This window comes from Bubalus bubalis, chromosome 11 (genome assembly GCF_019923935.1).
Source record: "Bubalus bubalis isolate 160015118507 breed Murrah chromosome 11, NDDB_SH_1, whole genome shotgun sequence".
In the NCBI taxonomy this organism is placed as follows: domain Eukaryota; kingdom Metazoa; phylum Chordata; class Mammalia; order Artiodactyla; family Bovidae; genus Bubalus; species Bubalus bubalis.
The window spans coordinates 100760033-100786599 of NC_059167.1; the positions used below are offsets into that span (position 1 = coordinate 100760033).

General features: G+C 39.3%; 2 long non-coding RNA genes across 2 annotated transcripts in view; one reads left to right on the top strand and one right to left on the bottom strand.

Annotated features, from left to right (window-relative positions):
* The window catches only part of LOC102399489, a 137957-nt gene extending 117775 nt beyond the window's left edge, over positions 1-20182 (bottom strand). The window contains exon 1 of the long non-coding RNA XR_003112489.3: positions 20122-20182. This is a non-coding gene — a long non-coding RNA (uncharacterized LOC102399489). The remainder of the gene's footprint in view (positions 1-20121) is intronic.
* Positions 105-3022, top strand: LOC123328265. Its single transcript, XR_006543106.1, has 3 exons — positions 105-183; positions 2602-2818; positions 2961-3022. It is a non-coding gene; the product is annotated as an uncharacterized LOC123328265 (long non-coding RNA).
* Positions 20183-26567: the final 6385 nt, after the last annotated feature.

The window sequence follows — 26567 nt, forward strand, 5'->3', positions numbered from 1 at the left end:
TTCATAAATTGGTAAAGAATTAGTAATGCATGTAGGGAGCAGAGTCAGCTGTAGGAAATAAAGAGGAAGGCTGGGACTAGCTCATAAGCACAGGGTGCACAGCAGCAGTTCTCAAACCGAGGCCTGCATCAGTTACCTGGAGGGCTCACTCAACAGATTACTGGACCCAGTACTTCTAATTCAGTAAGTCTGGTGTAATCTCATGTCTGAACTTTTTTAATTTCTAAAATATTTCCCAGTGAGGCTGATGTTGCTGGTCCAGGGACCACATTTTAAGAACCACTGTTCTAAAGTATTTATCTTGCAAATAGCTCCATCTTCCTGAGATACAGGAATGTATACAAAATAAAGACAGAAAAATCTTAGGAAGAAAAAATTGCTTTCATTTGTCCTAGAAACATTTTTCACATAGATCTGCAACTATTTGTCTCCCTAATGATGGAGTTAACTTGTCTGTACCAAAAAGACCCCAAATGGTTACTGCCCAACCTGGAGTGTTACCTTCTGAGGTATTTAAATGTCAAGGAGGAATGAGCCCCAAAACTTGGAGATACTTCTTGGGTGGTAAAAGCCAAGAACACAGGGCATTCTGGCTCCTGGAGAGATTTTATTTATAAACGAAAGAGTTGAAGTAAGGATTTAGGCCCGTTATGTTTCCAAGGAGACATTTTCAGGAGAGGAGGGGGATAGCTGTCTCCTTCCCCCTTGTAAACAGAGAAAAATCATTTTCCCTGTCTCTCACCTATGGAGTGTTCAGCCACTCAAGTAGTACACTTGTCCTTACTTTTATTACATCACACCAGCGGTAAGTTCTGGGACAACAGGAGTTGATGTGCTTAAGAACTCTCTCTCATACCCACAATACTTTATGTATGCATTTAGGACAAAATTTTAAAAAGCTAGTATTAAAAACCTAACAGCATCCAACCTTAAATCAGCTCCACTGTGATTAGGGCACCTTGCAATTCCTGATAAAGGTTAAGACTATATCCAGCTGATTCTGTAAAAGGAATATTAAAAAATTTTATCCAAATTATTTCTTCCTGGTAGAAAAAATAACTCATATGTGTATTGCCTTTGAGACCATTAACCAGTTTCCAACTGCACTCACCATTCTCATTCTAAGATTCTCTTACTGAATTTCCTATAAATGCCGACTTTCTCAAAGTGTTATTGTAATCAAGCTTTCCTCTTACTGGTTCCTTCATTATTTGATAAGTTAAGTGAAATTGTTGACAAGTAATTTCTATTTCTATAAGTTACACTTTTAAATTCAAAACCTGTGTTTACAGGAAGTTCCAACAGCCATCACTCTAACAAAGCCTGTAGCAATGGGGCTTGCCCCTGTCTGTGCTGCTGTCCCACCTCTACTACCGATTCATGGAGGTGCTGCCTCTTCTCTTGACAAATTTACTTAGGCAGGCGCCATAATTCCTCACCTGACACCCATGTGCCTTATGGTTTAGTCGCTAAGTCGTGTCTGACTCTTGAGACCCCAGGCTCCTCTGTCCATGGGATTCTTCAGGCAAGAATACTGGAGTGGGTTGCCATTTCCTTCTCCAATGTGCTTTATACCCTGCTTGAAATGGAGAAAAACATTAACCTTTACACCTACTCTTTCTTTGACAAAGGTCCTCCTAGTGCATCTAAGGAGCACAACTGGACGTGATTCACACAACCTCCATTTAGATGAGGCCATGCCCTGTGGAGTTGTGCAATATGGTGGCTCTGGACCACCGGGTCTTGTCTTGGGAGCACAAGATGGATCATAAAAAGTATTTATATTTTATCCATACTCTATGAGCCACTCATCCAGAGGAAAAAGACTCCAGTCTAGTCCACATCTGGAATAATATAACTAATGAAGAAGAAAGAGGAAGTTCTAGGTTGCTTAAATGTATATAATGAGCATTTTCCATTTTTCTTCCTCTTATGCAGAAAGTCATTCCTTCTCCATATAAGTAAATACATTTAGTTCCTTCGTCACTCTTAAGCACCGAAGAAGCCCAGATGGCCACAAAAGCAGAGCAGGCTCATCTGTCTCTGTCTTTCTTTCCAGAGCACAGTGGCTTCAGAAGCAGATTCTGGTTCTTCTATCTAGTTGTATACATGGTTTGTAGTGTAACAGCCCTTGATAGGAGTCATTTTGCTGAATTGCTGTTGGATATGAAGCCACTGATAATTAACAACCCTGAGAAATGTATCAGAGTACCACAGAACTCTGCTGAGAATATCATTCATTACATCACAAGATGCCATCTCCATTAAATCTTCTCCTGCCTGTCCCCAACCTCAAGGATATATCTGTACCTCTGGAGTCACAAATGTTTGCAACTTATGTACAACCGGCCTCTTTTATGAATAGCTTTTAAAATATCAGACATAAATATAAGGGCCTTTGTAGACCTTTCTGGTTGACTTTTAAATTATTATTATTATTAATGTTATTTCTTGTTCCATTTTAATATCCATGCTTTTGTGTTGCTCACTTCTCATTTCCTTTAAAATTGTATCATTTTGCTTTCTCTTGTTCTCATTTTCCCCCATCTCTTTCTCTCTCGCCATCCCTCCCCCACAACTGTCATACGGTCCTACACACAGAGAGCACTATTTGGAAACATAAGACCGCTCTGTAACAAGAAGGCAGCAGAAGAAAGAAGCCCTGGATTCTCTAAGTCAAGGACTCAGTACCCTAGTCGTCTGTTAATGTGTGCCCTCATTACTCCACTCACTATTCAACCGCAATCCCCCAACCCTGAAGTTTCGATCTTTCTTCCCTACTTTCATCAGGAACACTATCCAGCTTATCCAATGTTTGGTAAGTTTTCAAACAATGCAGTTCTTGATATTAGGTAATTCTTTGAATGTTGTCAAGAAACTGGGACATATTAGTTAAGGGGAGTCATTTGTTTGGGGGAAGCAGTTTTTTTAATTACTAGGCAGTATTATCTATATTTCAGATAATACTAACAGAAGCAGAAGATGTTAAGAGGTGGCAAGAATACACAGAAGAACTATACAAAAACGATCTTCATGGCCCAGAAAACCACGATGGTGTGATCACTCACCTAGAGCCAGACATCCTGGAATGTGAAGTCGGGTGGGCCTTAGGAAGCATCACTACGAACAAAGCTAGTGGAGGTGATAGAATTCCAGTTGGGCTATTTCAAATCCTGAAATATGATGCTGTGAAAATGCTGCACTCCATGTGCCAGCAAATTTGGAAAACTCAGCAATGGCCACAGGACTGGAAAAGGTCAGTTTTCATTCCAATCCCAAAGAAAAGCAATGCCAAAGAATGCTCAAACTACTGCATAATTGTACTCATCTCACATGCCAGCAAAGTAATGCTCAAAATTCTCCAAGCCAGGCTTCAGCAGTACATGAAACCATAAACTTCCAGATGTTCAAGCTAGTTTTAGAAAAGGCAGAGGAACCAGAGATCAAATTGCCAACATCCACTGGATCATCGAAAAAGCAAAAGAGTTCCAGAAAAACATATATTTCTGCTTTATTGACTACAGCAAATCCTTTGACTGTGTGGAACAACAAACTGTGGAAAATTCTTCAAGAGATGGGAATACCAGACCACCTGACCTGCCTCCTGAAAAATATGTATGCAGGTCAGGAAGCAACAGTTAGAACTGGACATGGAACAACAGACTGGTTACAAATCGGGAAAGGAGTACTTCAAGGCTGTATATTGTCACCCTGCTTATTTAATTTATGTGAGAGTACATTATGTGAAATGCCAGGCTGGATGAAGCACAAGCTGGAATCAAGATTGCCAGGAGAAATATCAATAACCTCAGGTATGTAGATGATACCACCCTTATGGTAGAAAGCAAAGAAGAACTAAAGAGCCTGTTGATGAAAGTGAAAGAGGACAGTGAAAATGTTGGCTTAAAACTCAATATTCAGAAAACTAAGATCATGGCATCCGGCCCCATCAGTTCATGGCAAATAGATGGGGAAGCAATGGAAATAGTGACAGACTTTATTTTCTTGGGCTCCAAAATCACTGCAGATGGTGAATGCAGCTCTGAAATGAAAAGACATTTGCTCTTTGGAAGAAAAGTTATGACCAACCTAGACAGCATATTAAAAAGCAGAGACATTATTTTGCCAACAAAGGTGGGTCTATTCAAAGCTATGATGTTTCCAGTGGTCATGTATGGATGTGAGAATTGGAGCATAAAGAAAGCTGAGTGCTGAAGAATTGATGCTTTTGAACTGTGGTGTTGGAGAAGACTCTTGAGAGTCCCTTGGACTGCAAGGAGATCCAACCAGCCCATCTTAAAGGAAATCAGTCCTGAATATTCATTGAAAGGACTGATGCTGAAGCTAGAACTCCAATACTTTGGCCACCTGATGCAAAGAACTGACTCATTGGAAAAGACCCTGGTGCTGGGAAAGATTGAAGGCAGGCGGAAAAGGGGACAACTGAGGACAAGATGGTTGGATGGCATCACTGACTCGATGGACATGAGTTTGACCAAACTTCAGGACATAGTGAAGGACAGGGAAGCCTGGAGTCCTGCAGTCCATGGGGTCACAAAGAGTCAGACACAACTAAGCAAATGAGTTGACTATCTGTGTTTATGTCTCTGTACAGCAAAAATAAACTTTATTACTGCAGAATATGTCTCTGATTATTTTAAACTTTCACTGACCACCAGCAGCATTTGAAGTACCAGAAAAAAAACAGCATTAAACCTAATTACAGCCCAGTGGGCATGCTGCCTAAAATGGTCATGTTTTGGCTTCTGTCTAATATAATTCTGTTTATTTGGCTTACCCTGTCAATTTAGGTTTTATTTGTCATCTTTTATTCATCGTTATTCTTTAAAGACCTATATCTATCACTAAAATTCCCAAGCAATTCTAATCATGTGAAGAAAATAAAAATCTAATTTGTACAAAATATCTGAGTCCCAACTTTGCTATAAATTCTGCGATTTATTTCTTTAATCATGTATCAAGACAATTTGAATAACAGTCTTTTCATAGGTTTTAATGTTGTAAATTCTGGATGCTAAAGTTTTTGCTTTCTCATTATGTCCAGAAACTCAGGTAATTTGGAAATTACTCCTTCAGGTACCTACCATACTAATGCATTACATTATGTGTTGTGATTACCCAAGTAAAATAAGAGCCACAGATAAGGTGAAGGTTACTATTTGCTTCCAAAGAGGCTGTTTCATTGAGATTTTTATATTCTGTGAGTGCTACCTAAATACCTGTTGACTGTGAAAAGAAGGTACCGCTTCCAGGGCCCCGTCCACCATTCAGCCCCTTCACTGACCTCAGGATGCTTACACTTGCTGCCACAGCTCTCACCTTCCCTGATGACTATTCCCTTCCAGTTTTCTGTGCTGTTTGGCTCATATGCAGACAATGTAATGGGATGCATCATTAACATCAAATACAGGGAAAGGCGAGGAAGCTGCACTCCCTTTCTTTATTTAAACTGCATAAAGGCTCACAAGGTAGTCACGTAGAAAGAAGTAATATGTCTCAATGGAGAGTTGTAGAAGTTCTCACATCCAGGCAACAGAAAATGTGAAATGTAATTCATTCCCCTACTCCAACCTGATTATATTCCAAAGGCTTCCTAGTTCTAGGGCTGGATCAAGAATTCATGCCTGTTGTTGGCTATTAAAAAAATCCCAGATTCGTTACAGTCATTTGGATGTGCTTCCTTTCTTGAGAATCCAAAAAAACAAGCGACTGAAATCTAAGGACCAACTCCCAACCCTACCCCTGGAGGCAGTTGAGTCATTCCAAAACATCAGAAAGTTATCTAGTCTGGCAAAATTTCAATCCTCCCCTGCTTGCTTCATCTTTATGGCAGTTAGAAACTTATTGCAAAGCTTCTGGTTATAGCTGAAGACCACATGCATTTACCTAGCCTAACTTGCATAATCCCATTAAAATGACATCAGTTCAGTTCAGTCACTCAGTCGTGTCTGACTCTTTGTGACCGCATGGACTGCAGCACACAAGGCCTCCCTGTCTATCACCAACTCCCGGAGCTTACTCAAACTCATGTCCATGAGTCGGTGACACCATCCAACCATCTCATCCTGAGAGAGTCAATTCCTAGGTAGGTTGATAAGAAGTCTGGGGGTCCCCAAGGAAGAGAAAGGGGTCTGGGGCTCTCAAAGTGGAGATTGGGGGTCTGGAATTCTCAAGGAGGAGAAAAGGACAAACTTTTTTTTTTTTCCTCTGCATTCCTTAGTCTTAGTCAATTACACAACTCAGTTTAAACTGTACTAGGGATTATACAAAAACAACGTATCTAGCTGGAGGACAGTTTCTCCTTCCTGAAAACCTTCTGACTAATCCTGATATCTTCAGATCACATCAGTCGCTCAGTCGTGTCCGACTCTTTGCGACCCCATGAATCGCAGCACGTCAGGCCTCCCTGTTCATCACCAACTCCTGGAGTTCACTGAGACTCACGTCCATCGAGTAAGTGATGCCATCCAGCCATCTCATCCTCTGTCGTCCCCTTCTCCTCTTGCCCCCAATCCCTCGCAGCATTAGAGTCTTTTCCAATGACAACTCTTCGCATGAGGTGGCCAAAGTACTGGAGTTTCAGCTTTAGCATCATTCCTTCCAAAGAAATCCCAGGGCTGATCTCCTTCAGAATGGATTGGTTGGATCTCCTTGCAGTCCAAGGGACTCTCAAGAGTCTTCTCCAACACCACAGTTCAAAAGCATCAATTCTTTGGTGCTCAGCCTTCTTCACAGTCCAACTCTCACATCCATACATGACCACTGGAAAAACCATAGCCTTGACTAGACGAACCTTTGTTGGCAAAGTAATGTCTCTGCTTTTGAATATGCTACCTAGGTTGGTCATAACTTTTCTTCCAAGGAGTAAGCGTCTTTTAATTTCATGGCTGCAGTCACCATCTGTAGTGATTTTGGAGCCCAGAAAAATAAAGTCTGACACTGTTTCCCGATCTATTTCCCATGAAGTGATGGGACCGGATGCCATGATCTTTGTTTTCTGAATGTTGAGCTTTAAGCCAACTTTTTCATTCTCCACTTTGACTTTCATCAAGAGGCTTTTTAGTTCCTCTTCACTTTCTGCCATAAGGGTGGTGTCATCTGCATATCTGAGGTTATTGATATTTCTTCCGGCAATCTTGATTCCAGCTTGTGTTTCTTCCAGTCCAGCGTTTCTCATGATGTACTCTGCATAGAAGTTAAATAAACAGGATGATAATATACAGCCTTGAAGTACTTCTTTTCCTATTTGGAACCAGTCTGTTGTTCCATGTCCAGTTCTAACTGTTGCTTCCTGACCCTCATACAAATTTCTCAAGAGGCAGGTCAGGTGGTCTGGTATTCCCATCTCTTTCAGAATTTTCCACAGTTTATTGTGATCCACACAGTCAAAGGCTTTGGCATAGTCAATAAAGCAGAAATAAATGCTTTTCCGGAACTCTCTTGCTTTTTCCATGATCCAGCGGATGTTGGCAATTTGATCTCTGGTTCCTCTGCCTTTTCTAAAACCAGCTTGAACATCTGGTTCAACATCTTCACATATTGCTGAAGCCTGGCTTGGAGAATTTTGAGCATTACTTTACTAGCGTGTGAGATGAGTGCAATTGTGCGGTAGTTTGAGCATTCTTTGTCATTGCCTTTCTTTGGGATTGGAATGAAAACTGACCTTTTCCAGTCCTGTGGCCACTGCTGAGTTTTCCAAATTTGCTGGCATATTGAGTGCAGCACTTTCACAGCATTATGTTTCAGGATTTGGAATAGCTCAACTGGAATTTCATCACCTCCACTAGCTTTGTTCATAGTGATGCTTTCTAAGGCCCACTTGACTTCACATTCCAGGATGTCTGGCTCTAGGTCTGTGATCACACCATTGTGATTATCTGGGTCGTGAAGATCTTTTTTGTACAGTTCTTCTGTGTATTCTTGCCACCTCTTCTTAATATCTTCTGTTTCTGTTAGGTCCATACCATTTCTGTCCTTTATTGAGCCCATCTTTGCATGAAATGTTCCCTTGGTATCTCTGATTTTGTTGAAGAGATCCCTAGTCTTTCCCATTCTGTTGTTTTCCTCTATTTCTTTGCATTGATCGTTGAAGAAGGCTTTCTTATCTCTACTCGCTATTGTTTGGAACTCTGCATTCAGATGTTTATATCTTTCCTTTACTCCTTTGCTTTTCCCTTCTCTTCTTTTCACAGCTATTTGTAAGGCCTCCCCAGACAGCCATTTTGTTTTTGCATTTCTTTTCCATGGGAATGGTCTTGATCCCTGTCTCCTGTACAATGTCACGAACCTCATTCCATAGTTCATCAGGCACTCTATCTATCAGATGTAGGCCCTTAAATCTATTTCTCACTTCCACTGTATAATCATAAGGGATTTGATTTAGGTCATACCTGAATGGTCTAGTGGTTTTCTCTACTATCTTCAATTTAAGTCTAAATTTGGCAATAAGGAGTTCATGGTCTAAGCCACAGTCAGCTCCTGGTCTTGTTTTAGTTGACTGTATAGAGCCTCTCCATCTTGGCTGCAAAGAATATAATCAATCTGATTTCAGTGTTGATCATCTGGTGATGTCCATGTATAGAGTCTTCTCTTGTGTTGTGGAAGAGGGTGTTTGTTATGACCAGTGTATTTTCTTGGCAAAACTCGATTAGTCTTTGCCCTGCTTCATTCCGTATTCCAAGGCCAAATTTGCCTGTTACTCCAGGTGTTTCTTGACTTCCTACTTTTGCATTCCAGTCCCCTATAATGAAAAGGGCATCTTTTTTTGGTGTTAGTTCTAAAAGGTCTTGTAGGTCTTCATAGAACTGTTCAACTTCAGCTTCTTCAGTGTTACTGGTTGGGGCATAGACTTGGATTACCGTGATATTGAATGATTTGCCTTGGAAACGAACAGAGATCATTCTGTCGTCTTTGAGATTGCATCCAAGTACTGCATTTTGGACTCTTTTGTTGACCATGATGGCCACTCCATTTCTTCTGAGGGATTCCTGCCCACAGTAGTAGATATAATGGTCATCTGAGTTAAATTCACCCATTGCAGTCCATTTCAGTTCGCTGATTCCTAGAATGTCGACATTCACTCTTGCCATCTCTTGTTTGACCACTTCCAATTTGCCTTGATTCATGGACCTGACATTCCAGGTTCCTATGCAATATTGCCCTTTATAGCATCAGACCTTGCTTCTATCACCAGTCACATCCACAGCTGGGTATTCTTTTTGCTTTGTCTGCATCCCTTCATTCTTTCTGGAGTTATTTCTCCACTGATCTCCAGTAGCATATTGGGCACCTACTGACCTGGGGAGTTTCTCTTTCAGTATCCTATCATTTTGCCTTTTCATACTGTTCATGGGGTTCTCAAGGCAAGAATACTGAAGTGGTTTGCCATTCCCTTCTCCAGTGGACCACATTCTGTCAGATCTCTCCACCATGACCGGCTTGTCTTGGGTTGCCCCATGGGCATGGCTTAGTTTCATTGAGTTAGACAAGGCTGTGGTCCTAGTGTGATTAGATTGACTAGTTTTCTGTGAGTATGGTTTCAGTGTGTTTGCCCTCTGATGCCCTCTTGCAACACCTACCACCTTACTTGGGTTTCTCTTACCTTGGGTGTGGGGTATCTCTTCACGGCTGCTCCAGCAAAGCGTAGCCATTGCTCCTTACCTTGGACAAGGGGTATCTCCTCACTGCTGCCCTTCCTGACCTTCAACGTGGGATAGCTCTTCTACGTCCTCCTGCGCCCACGCAGCCAAGGCTCCTTGGACGTGGGGTTGGTCCTCCTGGCCACTGCACCTGGCCTCGGGCGTGGGGTTGCTCCTCCCGGCTGCCGCCCTTGGCCTTGGGCATGGGGGCATGGAGTAGCTCCTCCCTCCCGCCGCCTCTGGCCTCGGGCTTAGGGGCGCGGGGTAGCTCCTCCCACTCGCCGCCCCTGGCCTTGGGCTTGGGGCGTGGGGTATATCCTCCCCGCCGCCGCCCCTGACCTCGGACACGGGGTAACTCCTCTCGTCGCTGCCCCTGACCTTGGATGCTGGGTATCTCCTCTCGGCCGCCCCCCCACCCCCGACCTCGGATGCGGGGTAGCACCTCTCGGCGGTTCCTGCACCGTCTCAGTCTGGTACTCTCAGCCGCTGCCCCTGACCTCGGACGTGGGGTAACTCCTCTTGGCTGCCGCCCTTCGGGCATGGGGTCCTCCCGGCTTCTGCCCCTGACCTCGGACGTGGGGTGGCTCCTCTTGGCCGCGCTTAGCGCGCCCGTCGCATGTATATTATGGGAGTGGGTCTGGAAGATCTTTCTATTGTTAAATTCTAATCTTCTTATCCTAAAATGTAAACTGTGAGAGTGGGTCTGGTAAAATTTTCACAAACTTGAAACATTCTTTTGATTCATTGTAATAACTAATTAAAAGTATATAACTCCATTGCTAACACTTGCAAGGGGGTACTCTTTCTGCCCCCTTCTATGTCAGAAGCATTCCCTATCCTTTTTATACTTAATGAAACTCTATTGCACAAAAGCTCCGAGCGATCAAGCCTTGTCTCTGGCCCTGGATTGAATTCTTCTCCTCTGGAGGCCAAGAATCCAGGCCTCTTTTGTGGCTCAGCAACAACCTTTCAATCCTCTGTTGTCTCCTTCTCCTCCTGCCTTCAATCTTTCCCAGCATCAGGGTCTTTTCCAGTGAGTCAGTTCTTTGCATCAGGTGGCCAAAGTATTGGAGTTTCAGCTTCAGCATCAGTCCTTCCAATGAATATTCAGGACTGATTTCCTTTAGGATGGATTAGTTGGATCTCCTTGCAGTGCAAGGGACTCTCAAGAGTCTTCTCCAACACCACAGTTCAAAAGCAACAATTCTTCGGTGCTCAGCTTTCTTCACAGTCCAACTCTCACATCCATACATGACTACTGGAGAAACCATACCTTTGACTAGATGGACCTTTGTTGGTAAAGTAATGTCTCTGCTTTTTAATATGCTGTCTAGGTTTGTCATAGCTTTTTTTCCAAGAAGCAAGTGTCTTTTCATTTCATGGCTGCAGTCACCATCTGCAGTGATTTTGGAGCCTAAGAAAATAAAGTCTGTCACTGTTTCCCCATCAATTTGCCATGAAGTGATGGGACTGGATGCCATGATCTTAGTTTTCTGAATGTTGAGTTTTAAGCCAACTTAAACAGCTATGTCTTACCTTAGCCTCCTGAAGCTGCAATAACAAACTACCACAAACTCAGTGACTTAAAAGAAATTGATTCCCTTATGATTCTAGAATCTAGAGATATGAAATCAGTATCACTGGGTAGAAATCAGGGTGTTGGCACAGCCTCTGGAGACCCTAGAGAAGAAGCTCTTCCTGCCTCCTCCAGTTTGGATGGCTGCCACAATTCCTTGGCTTATGGCTGCATCATCTTAATTTCTGCCCCCATAATCACATCCCTTTCTCCTGTCTGTAACAAATCTCCCTCTGCCTCATTCTTAAATGGACATTTGTGGTTATATCTAGGGCCCACCTGGATATCCAGGATGGTCTCCCATTTCAAGATCTTTAACTTAACCACACCTGCAAAGTCTTTACCATGTAAGGGAACACTCAGAGTTTCCAGAGACTAGGACATGGATATCTTTTGAGGGGGCCATTATTTACCCTACTATATGCCTAAAAAGATATGAGGAGAGGGATCAACAGCATCTAAGAAAGGACTTTTTTAGATGATTAAAGTAGATGAAGCAGCTCAACATTGCTAATCATCAGAGAAATGCAAATCAAAACTACAATCAGCTATCACCTCAAATGTCAAAGTGGCTATCATTAAAAAGAACACAAATAACCACAAATAACAAATGTTCATGAAGATGCAGAGAAAAGGGAACATTTTCACACTGTTGGTGGGAATGTAAAGTGATGCAATCACTGTGGAAAACCTTAAGGAAGAAAGAATATTAACAAAAAGTTATTTATCACTGCATTTATATACTGTCTTTCTCCCAACCTGACAGGAAAGCAGAGGTTATTCTCTGGAGAAATAAAGGCAAAAAGGCCTCACAGTTATCGCCACCAAACAGAATGGAGGAGAGAGGTGTGGCAAAGGATAAAACCAGAGGATGACAAGGTACACTAGTGAACAAAGGGATATGCAACCCCCTTTCTCTGACCCACTCCCAAAATGCCACCATATAGCCCAAAGTCAAAGAAATGAGGAATTCCTCTCTGGAAGAAAATGAACAATTTCAGAAAAATGCATCTACGAGTAATAACATTTAGGAGCATTCCAATGAAAAGACCAGGTCTTCCTTCTAAGACCTATAGCAGCACATCTCAAATTCTGGTGCCTGTACCTCCTTATAGTCACAAAAATTACTGATAGCTCCAAAGTATGCAAATTACAGGTATCAAATTGTAACATTCTAGAAATTAAATTGGGAATTTAAAAATACTTATTAATTTATTTCAAAATAACAATAACAAATCTACCATATAACATAAGTAACATTTTTAATGAAAAATAATTATTTAAAACAAAAAACATTTAGTGGAAGAGTGGTAGTTTGAACAATCTCTTTAAAGTCTGTTGTAATAAAATACATCTGGGCTCTCATATCTGCTCCTGCATTTAACCTGTTGCAACGTTCTGGTTGAAGTATATGAAGAAACTGTAGCCTCACACTAATATATATAGTTGGAAAATGGAAAAAGTATTTTAGTACCCTTTTTGGATAAGTGAAGACTGAAACTCCACCAAAACTTGAAAATCAGTAGTTTCTAAAGGTTGTCTTTAGGCAGAATCTGAAATTGTACCAGTGAACTTTTTGTACTCTGTTCCATTAAAGTCCATTGGTCTATCTTGCACTTTGAACGTATCTTTTGATTTTGTAACATCATGCATTTATCATTTAGAAAAATCTTTGCTCACTGAGTTACAGAGGTCTTCCAAATGTTGACACATTTCATTATACAATATCCCAAAAAATCACATTTGTTAATATTACCACAGATTTCATCAGCAAACTCTACAAGTATTGGTAAGCTGTCAAGTTCCCCATGGCCAATTTAAATGTTTCAAACTTTTATATTTCTTGAAAGCTTGAATTTTATCATTGGCAAAAAATATTATGAGTTGTTTTCCTTAAAGTGACATGCTCACTTTATTGATTTTTAAGAAAATGTCTGGTACGTATCCAACTCTAAATGATCATAGCTTGTCTATCATTCACTCTTGTAAATAAAAATGGTTTTCATGAAAAAAAAAAATCACTTCAACTTTCAACTCAGACAAGGGCACTAATGATTTTCCTTGAGACAGCCACTGTATACAGTGTGTAGCAGAAATGTCCTAGGCAGACTTGCCATTTTCTTGCACAGAATGTTAAAAAATGTGTACTCAATTCATAAATTTTACTATTTCACCAAGGCTAACCTTCAGTGAAACTAGCATGTTATACAATAGCTTGTGGTGGTGAATAATACTGGCATGGCTCGGTGCCATTACCTTTATTCATGGCAAGAGGTTTCAGCAGTTTTATCCACCAGTGCTTTGCACCATCTGTGTGAATGTTAACACAGTGAAAAAGCAAACAGCTCTCTGATATTTAATATGAAAATAATTTTGACCTCATGAACTCCTTGCAAATTTCTCTGAGATCTCAGGAGTCCTTAAACAACACTTTGAGAACCACTACCTTATAACCAAATGAACAAACCTGTCTTTATGATCTGAGAACTCTTTGGGCATTTTAGTCACTTACTTAAAAATATGCAGAGTTAAGTAAGAATCACTTTTGTGCTGGGGTTTTCCAGGATGACCCTCAGGCTCAGTGATTCACTAGAGGGACTTAGAGTACTAGAAAAGCTGTTATACTCATAGCTATATTTTATTACAATAAAAGAACACAGATTAAATTCAGTGAAGAGAAAAGGTACATGGGATGAAATCCAAGAAAAGCCAGGTATAAGTTTCCAGGCTTCCCATCCCAGTGGAGTCATATAGGGATACAACTAACTCTCCCAGCAATGATATGTGGCACATGTAAAGTTGTGCCAACCAGGGAAGCTCACTGGAGCCTGGGTATCCAGGGTTTTTACTGGGAGTCAGTCATGTAGGCAAGCAGAACCTGTATGAATAACCTCAGCTACTGACCTTTCAGCCTCCCTCCTCCAGTACAAAACCAGGCAGTCAACATAAATCACTTTTTTAGCACAAACCATTGGATCACATTGGTTCAGTGTGGCCCAAGGTCTCAAGCATACAAAATCAATTTTATCAAGTAGGATATTCCAGGGGCTCAGAATTTATCCTCCAAGAGCCAGCCAAGGGACAGTTCTGAAGGTAGGACTTTCTGTGAAATGTGTTGGGTTTACCTCAGGTGTGCTAAGTCAATCCTTTCCTGATCAATCTGCCTCCATAATTAAAGAAAAAAGATAAAGAGCTGAGGGTGGCTCAGTGGGGAATCCACCTGCCAGCGCATGAGACACAGGTTGGGTCTCTGGTCCAGGAGGACCCCGCTTGCAGCAGAGCCATAGGCCCACACACCACAACTATTTGAGTCCGCGCTCTACAGCCCAGGAAACCGCAGCAACTGAGCCCTCGCGTGGCAACTACTGAAGCCCAGGTGCCTAAGGGCCGTGCTCCGCAGCAGGAAAGGCCACCTCAGTGAGAGGCCCGCGCACCACACCTGGAGAGTGGCCCTGCTCTCCACAAGGAGAGAAAAGCCCATGCATCGGCAAAGACCCAGAATGGCCAAAAATAAATAAACTATTAAAAAAAAAAAGCTGAAAGGAAAAACAGAAGAGACACACAAGCCAGATGCAGAGCAAAATTCAAATGTTATAAATAATATCTCCAGTGACATAATACAAGTTATTGCACTCATAAAACAATATGAGTAGCCTACACAATGATCAGAGGGTAAGAAAGAGCCCTTGGGAATTAGCCATCATAAAATATCCAAAATAAAGAAATCAAATAGTTGAAAGTTAAAATAGAAGATATCACCAAGAAGCCAGAATAAAAAACTAAAAAGTCAGAAAATATAAAAACAATGGTTAAAAATAACACACAAAAACCCTCTTTGAGTTGATCTAGGATGGCCAGTGAATGAAAGGAGTATGAAAATGAGGGAGCAGAGACAATGGAGAGAAACAGCTCCAAGAAGGAGCACAAGACATTTTTCCAGAATTATACAGCAAAAATTTATAGATTGAAAGAGTCTGCTGAGTGACTAGAGCAATGAAAGAATATGCATCATTTCAAAATTTCAGAATGCCAAAGATAATGAGAAGAAGTTTCCAGAGAGAGAAAGCCTGTCAACATAAAAGAATGAAAATGAGAATGATATCAAATTTCACAACAGCAATATTGAACGCTAATGACAGTGGAGTACAGCGATGTTTCAAAATCTAAGGGAAAATATTTTTTTTACTTAAAATTTTGTCCAAGCCAAACTACAAAGGAAGTGTGAAAATTAAAAATAGAGTCAGTTTAGACTCTAAAAGTTTTTTTAATGAATATCTCATGAACCTTTTTGAAGGATATGCTTCAGCAAAAAAGGGGAGTCAGTCAAGAAAGCAAAATGTGTTCATTGTAAGCTCCAACAAAGAGACTGCATCAAAGGAGAGTAAGAGTGTCAAAGAAAGGTACAGAATTATCCCATCCATCACTGTTTTCCATACAAATAGGATGACTGTACAGCCTCTGTTTGCTGAGACAGTACCAGTTTATACAAGTTGGTCATAAAATCTCTTTTAACTCTCAAAAATGTCCAGGTGTGACAATGAATCATATAGTCACTTTAATTAAAAGCCATTGTATCAAACAGCTTAGCTAAGTTATTCTATGATAACAAATAGCCCTAAAATCTCAGTGGTGGGCAACAACATGAATGGAATTACTTCCTCTTTATGGTCACTATGGGTATCTCTTCTCATATTACAAGATCAAGGCTGAAGATCAGACTCTAGCTGAGACACAAGAATTTTGTAGTAGAAGGAAAGAATAATGGCAGAACCATATTATGGCTCTTAAAGTCTCTGCTGAGAAGTGGCGCCTATCACTTGCATTCACGTTATTGGCTAAAGCATGTTACATGGCCAAGTCTGAAGCCACTGAGTTGAAAATTAAAAACCTTCTGTAGTGTGATTCTCAGTATGGAAAGGATCAGTTGGGGTTGATGTAAGTAAATTATTTTTGGAAAGTAATTTACATTATCACAGGTATGTAGAATTTAGTTTTAGAACTGCATATTTCAATTCAATCAAGATAAAGATTGACTTTAAAGTAGCAATTCATGAAAAACCCTGAATCTTATCTAGAGAGCAATCACTAGGAAAGGTGTGCATTAAATAATGGCATTCCTCAATATATCTAATGTTGATTCAGGAGTTAAAGTAGCATCAGAGCTTTCCAAGTGAACAGCATAAACTACGAGGTAAGACTCAAGTGACTCTTGACTTACTACGTCACCAGCATACACTTTCTTCAGAGACACGTGGTGCCAAACTGACTTAAGTCTGCTCATTCATTCATTCCTTCACACAGCACACATGTACTGAGCATTAGAAATCCAAATTCCGGTATTGAGCTACATGAGTTGTTTGTTTATTTTAGAAATTAATCCTTTGTCGGTTGTTTCATTTGCTATTATTTTCTCCCATCCTGAGGGCAGCCTTTTCACCTTGTTTACAGTTTTCTGTGCTGCGGACATTATGTATACCTATGGCTGATTCATGCTGATGTATGGCAGAAACAATGCAATGTTGTAAAGCAGTCCAATTAAAAACCAGGTCTGTGTGTGTGTTAGTCACTCAGTCGTGTCTGACTCTTTGCAACCCCATGGACTGTGGCCCCCCAGGCTCCTTTGTCCATGGAATTCTCCAGGCAAAAGAAAACTAAAATTAAAATTAAAAAAAAAAAAAAGAAATCCAAATTCAAATAAGATTCTACAGTTTCCTACAAGGAGCCCTCAATCTTAAGGAATTGTGAAAATACTGATAATACAATGGGATATGTACTTTATGGTTTTAATAAAGTGCTTTGTGAGCACTTTATTACTGTTGGGTTGATCTTGTTCACTGGTCTGAATTTCACTGTCTGCCTCCTGCTGTGGCCTAGCTGAGGCACTTAGAAATATTTGTAAATTTTTAAACTATATGATATTTTCACAAAGTGGTTAAATATCCAAATATCCCACAATGACACACTTTTCCTTAAGTTCCATGCTAAGTAATTATCTCAGGCTATCTACCCAGAGCATCTTTCTCTGGATTGATAGTCACTGCCTATAGTGTAAAGGAAATGACAAAAACACAGAGGCATAATTGTAGAAGATGATATTTCCCAAAGAAGAGCTGATTCCAATTACGAACATTCACGTAAGAATTCTGATTAAGGGAACCTACAATTTCACAGTTGTAAAATCCTTAATTACCAGCTAACATGTAAACTTTCAGGAGTAAGGGGGAAAAAAACCAGCAAAGTACAGTTGACCTTGAACAAAATGAGTTTGAATTGCACAAGTCCACTCACACACAGATGTTCTTCAACAGTAAATACTACAGTACTACATGATTCAGTGGTTGAATCTGCAGATGTGGAACTGCAGATACAGGAGAATGACTGTAAAGTTTTACATGGATTTTTGACTGGTTCTGGGGGGCTCCATGACCCTAACCTCCACATACTTCAAGGGTCAACTGTTGAACAAAAGCGTTGCTGCTGTTGCTAAGTCGCTTCAGTCATGTCTGACTCTGTGCGACCCCATAGACGGCAGCCCACTAGGCTCCCCCGTACCTGGGATTCTCCAGGCAAGAACACTGGAGTGGGTTGTCATTTCCTTCTCCAATGCATGAAAGTGAAAAGTCAAAGTGAAGTTGCTCAGTCGTGCCCGACTCTTAGCGACCTCATGGACTGCAGCCTACCAGGCTCCTCCGTCCATGGGATTTTCCAGGCAAGAATACTGGAGTGGGTTGCCATTGCCTTCTCCGAACGAAAGCGTAGAGCATCTTAAATCAAGGCAGAAGGTGAACCAGATAAGAACCAGAATAGGGGAAATGTCAGGCTCACATTGATGCTGTTTCCCTAAAGGTAACTCCTCATGAATCCATATATTCCTTCTCTGGGTTGAATATTCCTAGCGTTGTAATACATCTCTTCCATTTTTCCCTTAACGTCTCCTCACTTTACAAGACTGTACAAGCCCACTGTTCCTAAGAATCAAGTAGATCTCAGGCTCCATGTCCATGATCTGGGGAAGAAGGTATTTCCTTCCATTTTTCAAAGCTAAGATCACTTACGAGTAGAAAAAGATAAAGTGTCAGCAAAAAACTTCTGAGAGCTGTGCCTTATTGCCCACTGGAAATAGCTAAGTGCTTTGCCTGCAATATCTCATTTTATCTTCTCATGAGACCCATGAGAACTTTTAAAAAATATCCATCTTACTGATGAAAAGAAATTGTGTAACACAAAAGTTGATACTTTGCCCAATACTAACACATTACTAACAACTGGAGGAGCTAGGATTTGAGTTCCTACAGGCTTTGGAGAATCCCATGGACGGAGGAGCCTGGTGGGCTACAGTCCATGGGGTCGCTAAGAGTCAGACACGACTGAGCGACTTCACTTTCACTTTTCACTTTCATGCATTGGAGAAGGAAATGGCAACCCACTCCAGTGTTCTTGCTTGGAGAGTCCCAGGGATGGGGGAGCCTGGTGGGCTGCCGTCTATGGGGTGACACAGAGTTGGACACTACTGAAGTGACTTAGCAGTAGCAGCAGGCTTCAGAGCCAATGCCTTAATTATATAATATACTATACACCCTCCATGGCAACAAATGTGGAAAAGACTATAGTGATAGAAACTAAAAAGTGGCAAATATCTTGAATATGTGCTAATCCAACAATCTGCAGATAGATCCCATGGAATTAGTTAGAACCTTCTGTACTATTTTATGTGGAACATCCACCTTTCCTATCAAGCAACCCCAGATAGAACAATAACTTGCCAAATGGCTTGAATGCAATAAGTGTAACCGAATAATCTTAACAAGAACTTATACAAAAATCGTTTCACAATACATGTAAATCAAGTAATCACTCGATATGTCTTCAACTTATATAGTGACATATATCAATTGCTTCTCAATAAAACTAGAGAAAAAATTTAAAAAACTCTTAAAAATCTGCGATGTTTTCACAGCTACTTCATAGAGTTAGTACAGCAGCTTGATTTTTAGTCAGCAATTTGTTCTCTGTGGAAAAAAGAAATTATATAATAGGTCTCACATGCATAGTCACTCCAAGTTAGTATGAATTTTAAGCATAAGCATTGTGGGAGAAAACAGTCTTAACTTTTTAATTGCTTAGTATTTAATTTAAAAATATTTCATTTCTATTCAAGTTGTAATTTGAACAACATATGCTGCTAAATATTAAAACAAAAATTGCCTTAATTTTTAACCATATTTTATATAAAAAAAGTTTTTATTTATAGTTTTAACCTATTATAAATAAGGAAGAAGACATACAACACCACACATGATTTTTCAGCAGAGATCAGAAGATTTGTATTTCAAATGTCATATATACTCCAAATTTCTAAACCAGCTTGTATTTATTCTTTAAAAGCAAAAAGAAAGCAAAAAAAAAGGTCAATTTCTAATTTCAAAGAATATTAGTGTGTACTTTGAAAGTATTGATTTTGTCTCTGATGGAGTTATTTCACTCCATAAGAAAATTATGGCTTAGAGGTTACTAGAGACTGTCTCCCCCTGTAAACAGAATTGAAGACCATAAAAATAAGTTGCAAATAGAAAGCTCACTTTGTCATTAATAGACATTTATGTGTTTCAATTATATCTATGTTTTTAAAATATAAAAGCTTAAATATTACACAAGAACTTCATGAAAATTATGTTGGAAGAAAAATATGGTCACCGCTTATCACACTGCATGTGGATCAACTGAAAACTAAATTTACAATATTGCTTAAAAAGAGACCAAAGTGATGTCCTAAAGTAAGGACTCTGGTTGATTGTATTATAAGCATCATTCATTTTTTATTTATTTACTAATTTCCTAATTTTATACTGCTAAAATTTAAAACATTTGAGATGAAATAAGGTTTACCATGTGTTTAGTCGCTCAGTCGTGTCCTACTTTTTGCAACCCCGTCGACTGTAGCCTGCCAGGCTCCTCTGTCCATGGGAATTCTCCAGGCAAGAACATTGGAGTGGGTCACCATGCCCTTCTACAGGGAATCTTCCCAGCCCAGGGATGGAACCCAGGTCTCCCACATTGCAAGCAGATTCTTTATCAGCTGAGCCACCAGGGAAGTCCCAAGGTTTATTAAATCTAATGTGGAAAGATAAAGGGAATATATGCTGATTTCAAACTACAGTAATTAAAATATGATATTGGCACAAGAATAGACATATAAATCAATGGAATAGAATTGAGAAACTAGAATAAGCCCTTAAATTTATGTTCAATTGGTTTCAACAAAGGTACCAGGACAATTCAGTGGGGTTTTTCAACAAATGATGCTGGGATAACCACATTTCTATATACAAAAGATGAAGGTGGACCCTATCTCATATCACATACAAAGATTAACTTAAATGTGAAAGTTAAAACTATAAAGTTTTTAGAAGAAAACCTAGGTATAATTCTTTGGAACTTTAAAATTGTTTAGGAGACTCTGAATTAAGAAATCTTTGGTTTATTACATGTAACACTAAAAGTATAAGCAATAAAAAAATAGATAAGTTGGACTGTATTAAAATTTTAAATGTTTATGCTTCAAAGGACACCATCAAGAAAGTGAAATGCCAACCCACAGAATGAGAGAAAACATTTTCAAATTATATGACTGATTAGGGATTTGTTTCCAGAAAAAAATATATAATATATATATAGAATTCTTGCAACTCAACAATAAAAAGCAAATGTCAAATTTTAAAATGTGAGAAGAGTTTGAATATACTTTCTTCAGATATATGAATGACCAATAAGCACACGGAAAAGTGCTCAACATCATTAGTCATTTGGGAAATAACACAGTGAGATACCAGTTCAAAGATATACAATCATAAGTGTTGGCAAGGAGGTGAAGAAACTGAACTCTCATACATTGCTAATAGGAATACAAAATGATACCGACACTCTCAAAACAGTCTGGCAGTACCTCAAAATATGATACATGGAGTTACTATGTAACCCAGAAATTTCACTCCTAGGTATCTACATGTGAAACTTGAAAAATTATGTCCCTATAAAAACTTGTACACAAATAGCAGAAACCCAAATATCCATCCACTGAGGAAAAGATAGACAAAATGTGGTCTGTCCAATGCAGCAACAGGATGAAGTACTGACACATACAGTAAGGAAGAATAGTGAAAACAAATGTGTTACATGAAGGAAGTCAAACACAAAAGGTCACATATCACATGATTCCATTTACACGAAATGTCCAGAATAGGCAAATCTATAGAAATACAAAGCAAACAGATTAGCAGTTTCCAGGGACTGAGGGAGAGCTGAGGTGGGGGTGGGAAGTGACTATTAACAGGTACTGGGTTTCTATCTAGCACGATGAAACATTCTAAAATTAAATTTTAGTGAGACTTTCACAATTTTATAAATATAATAAAAATCATTGAACTGTATATACACTTTAAATGAGTGAATTTTATGGTATTTATACACTAATAAATATTTTTTAAATAGTCACAGCAATCGTGTTTGTAACAATACATTATTTTGACAATAATCCAAATTTCCATCAACAGTAGAACAGATAGATAAAGTTGAATATTTACACTCTGCCATGCCTATGGCAATGGAAAGGAGTGAGGTGTATACTAGGGGATAAATAAAGAAGAATTTCAAAACCCTATCACTGAACAGTAAAAGGAAGGTACAGAAATGCATAAAATGATTACATGTATAGAATTCAAAAACTAAACAAAATATCTTTTCTAATCTGATTACCCACTTAGAGGGGGTAAAAAATCAATGTTATGGTTAATAATTTGTCCATACTATAAAATTTAATATTTTTAAACTTTAAGATTATTTTGCTGTGAAAGAAGCCCTCTCCTCTAAAAATAGATATCAATATCTTTATCTTCATTCTGCACTTTATTTTACCAAAATCTTATTCAAAGAAAGTTTAAAATTTAAAAAAAAAAACCTCTTGACAGAAATGTCAACATAAAGGATGCATAAATACTAAACATTACAAAACATCCACTAAATATCATAAACAAAAGGGTAAGTCTATATTTTATCCTGTGGTGATTGATGGCACTCTTATGAAACTGCAATTGAGGACAACCGCATTTTTATTCCAATTAGTCATGAAGGATTTCATAGAACCTCATAACATGTTAAGATCTGTTTCAAATAGGAAGAGGTTATGAAGTTGAAAACCTTTCAAACTAAACTGTCTTATTTTGAGACCATTTTCTCATTTTACTATTCTCTGCTCATATATTTAAAAGTACAGTTAATTGAGAAATAAAGGTACAGTATCCCCATACTTATCAATTTACTAATGTGGTTTATAAGATGATTTCACTTCAGTTCACTTCAGTCGCTCAGTCGTGTCTGACTCTTTGCGACCCCATGAATCGCAGCACACCAGTCCTCCCTGTCCATCACCAACTCCTGAAGTTCACTCAAACTCACGTCCATCGAGTCGGTGATGCCATCCAGCCATCTCATCCTCTGTCATCCCCTTTTCCTCCTGCCCCCAATCCCTCCCAGCATCAGAGTCTTTTCCAATGAGTCAACTCTTCGCATGAGGTGGCCAAAATACTGGAGTTTCAGCTTTAGCATCATTCCTTCCGAAGAACACCCAGGGCTGATCTCCTTTAGAATGGACTGGTTGGATCTCCTTGCAGTCCAAGGGACTCTCAAGAGTCTTCTCCAGCACCACAGTTCAAAAGCATCAATTCTTCGGTGCTCAGCTTTCTTCACAGTCCAACTCTCGCATCCATACATGACCACTGGAAAAACCACAGCCTTGACTAGATGGACCTTTGTTGGCCAAGTAATGTCTCTGCTTTTCAATATGCTATCTAGGTTAGGCATAACTTTTCTTCCAAGGAGTAAGTGTCTTTTAATTTCATGGCTGCAGTCACCATCTGCAGTGATTTTGGAGCCCTGAAAAATAAAGTTTGACACTGTTTCCACTGTTTCCCCATCTATTTGCCATGAAGTGATGGGACCAGATGCCATGATCTTCGTTTTCTGAATGTTGAGCTTTAAGCCAACTTTTTCACTCTCCACTTTCACTTTCATCAAGAGGCTTTTTAGTTCCTTGTCACTTTCTGCCATAAGAGTGGTGTCATCTGCATATCTGAGGTTATTGATATTTCTCCCAGCAATCCTGATTCCAGCTTGTGCTTCTTCCAGTCCAGCGTTTCTCATGATGTACTCTGCATATAAGTTAAATAAGCAGGGTGACAATATACAGCCTTGACGCACTCCTTTTCCTATTTGGAACCAGTCTGTTGTTCCATGTCCAGTTCTACCATTTCTGAAAGAGTAGTGAGGGACAAGATTATTGGGTTCCTGGAGATTCTGATTCAAAATTGAATATTTGAATATAAACATCTGAATACTTTTAAAGGAACTATAGAAAATTTTAAGGGAACCACTGAATTAGAGACTTCTTAAAGTCCCAATTCCAGTTTTACACTGCAAAATACAACAACTGTATAAGCAACTAGTTAGCAACAACAGAATGGTACAAGACTAGTCAAGTTATCAAATCACAAATCTTGGAATATAAACACACTGCTTTGTGATAAGCAGAGCAGCTGTTTAATCTGGTAAGAAAAACTGAAATCACATCTACTAGGAAGGCCTGATAGATACTGAACATGAAATCAGTAAACAGAATTCATTATTTTAATAATACACATTCTTCAAGGCACTTTAACTCACAAGGAAAATGAGAAAATACATGATAAGAAGTTCTAATCATCTAGCTGTGTGGTGATATTTTTCTTTTAAATATATGTAAACAATCTGTATATTGTAATTAGATCTCAATTTTTACCCAAAGGTTTTCATATCTTTCAGCAAAAATGGATGTTAGGAATCAAGAGAAAATTATTAAGATTCAGATTTCTCTAGTTCTTTAATTTGGCAATGAAGGAGTAGCATGGTATGTCAAAAACATCTAGAACTAAAGAATAAATTTAACTCTGCATACCTTATCCATCTGAGATTATAGTCATCTACAGACTTCACAGAAGCTTTAGAAGTCATCTGATTTTTTTTAATGATTGTCTCATAATATCCTTAAATTCCTTTCAAAGGCAAATTCTCTCTTGGGTTTCCAGGTTATGTCCTTTTTCTGCAAACACGCGTCACTGAAAGCCAATGGAATTACCTAAACAGGATAGAGGGCCAACACAGCGGTCCAGGCCTGTGTCAGAGTTGAGCCATTTCTGCTTCTGCCAGTTCACATCGCCACTCCTGCCAGGAGCCCATTGCAGCATACACGATAGGTCTGCCTGTGACTGATCCTGCTTCTACAAGGTCGCACATCCTCAAGACAGAGCTTCTTTTTATTTCTACCTTGAGTTGATTTATTAGCTCAACTTCTCTAACCTTCTTTGGAAAAGAAGTTATATAAATAAGAACTTTCTTCTGCTTAGGACATTTGACTAGAACAAAGTTACCTTTGATTCCTAATGTATTTTGAAAGAATAAATACCAACAATGAAACATCAAACATCAATATGCCTTTTGTTTTTTTACTCTTTTAAGAAGAAAAATAATACAAGAATAAGAAAACAAACTACTAAAATATGGTCCAAGACATTAACAAACACCTCACCAAAGAAGATATACAGATGAAAAATAAGCATATGAAAAAATGCTCCACGTCATAAGTCATCAGGAAAAGCAAATTAAAACAACAATGAGATTCAACTACATACCTATTAGAATGACCAAACTCTGGAACACTGACAGCATCAGATGCTGGTGAGAATGTGGAGCAGTGGGAACTCTTGTTCATTGTTGACAAGAACGCAAAATAGTACAGATACTTTGAAAGACAGTTTGGCTATTTCTTACAAAACTAAACATACTTTTACCACTTGGCCCAGCTGTTATGTCCCTTAATATCTAACCAAAGGAACTAAAAACCTATGTCCACACAAAAACATCCATGTCCTGCACATGGATGTTTATAGCAGCTTTACTCTAATTACCAAAACTTGGAAGCAACCAAAATGTCCTTTAGTATGTGAATGGATAAATGTGGAACATTCAGGCAATGGAATTAAAAAGAAAAGTGATATTCAGGTATAAAAAGATATGGAGGAAAGTTAAATACATATTACAAAGTGAGTAAGGCCAATATGAGAAGCTATTACAGTATGATTCCAACTTTATGACATTCTAGAAAAAAAAAAGTATGGAGATAGTAAAAATATCTGTGGTTCTTGGTGGTGAGGGGTGAATAGGCAGAGAACAGAAGATTTTCAGGACAGTAAAATATTCTATGTGATATTATAATTATGGATATATTTACATATATATATATACATTTGTCCAAACGATAGGATGTTGAAGGCCAAAGGTGAACCCTAAGGTAAACTATCAACTTAGGGCAATTGAGGTGGGTCAATGTAGGGTTATCAGTTCAGTCGCTCAGTCGTGTCCAAATGTTTGCAATCCCATGGACTGCAGCACACCTCCCTGTGCTGCATGGCTTCCCTGTCCATCACCAACTCCCAGAGTTTACTTAAACTCATGTCCATTGAGTTGGTGATGCCATCCAGCCATCTCATCCTCTGTCATCCCCTTCTCCTCCCGCCTTCGATCTTTCTCAGCATCAGGGTCTTTTCAAATGAGTCAGCCCTTCACATTAGGTGGCCAAAGTATTGGAGTTTCAGCTTCAGCATCAGTCCTTTCAATGAATATTTAGGACTGATTTCTTTAGGATGGACTGGTTGGTACTCCTTGCAGATCAAGGGACCCTCAAGAGTCTACTCCAAAAAAAGCATCAATTGTTCAAAAGCATCAACTGTTTGGCACTCAGCTTTCTTTATAGTCCAGTTTTCACATACATACATGACTACTGGAAAAACCATAGTCTTGACTAGACGTTCATTTGTTGGCAAAGTAATGTCTCTGCTTTTCAATATGCTGTCTAGGTTGGTCATAACTTTTCTTCCAAGGAGTAAGCGTCTTTTAATTTCATGGCTGCAATCACCATCTGCAGTGATTTTGGAGCCCCCCAAAATAAAGTCTGCCACTGTTTCTTCTGTTTCCCCATCTATTTGCCATGAAGTGATGGGACCAGATGCCATGATCTTCATTTTTTGAATATTGAGCTTTAAGCCAACTTTTTCACTCTCCTCTTTCACTTTCATCAAGAGGCTTTTGAGTTCCTCTTCACTTTCTGCCATAAGGGTGGTGTCATCTGCATATCTGAGGTTATTGGTATTTTGCCCACCAATCTTGATTCCAGCTTGTGCTTCATCCAGCCCAGCCTTTCTCATGATGTACTCTGTATATAAGTTAAATAAGCAGGGTGACAATAT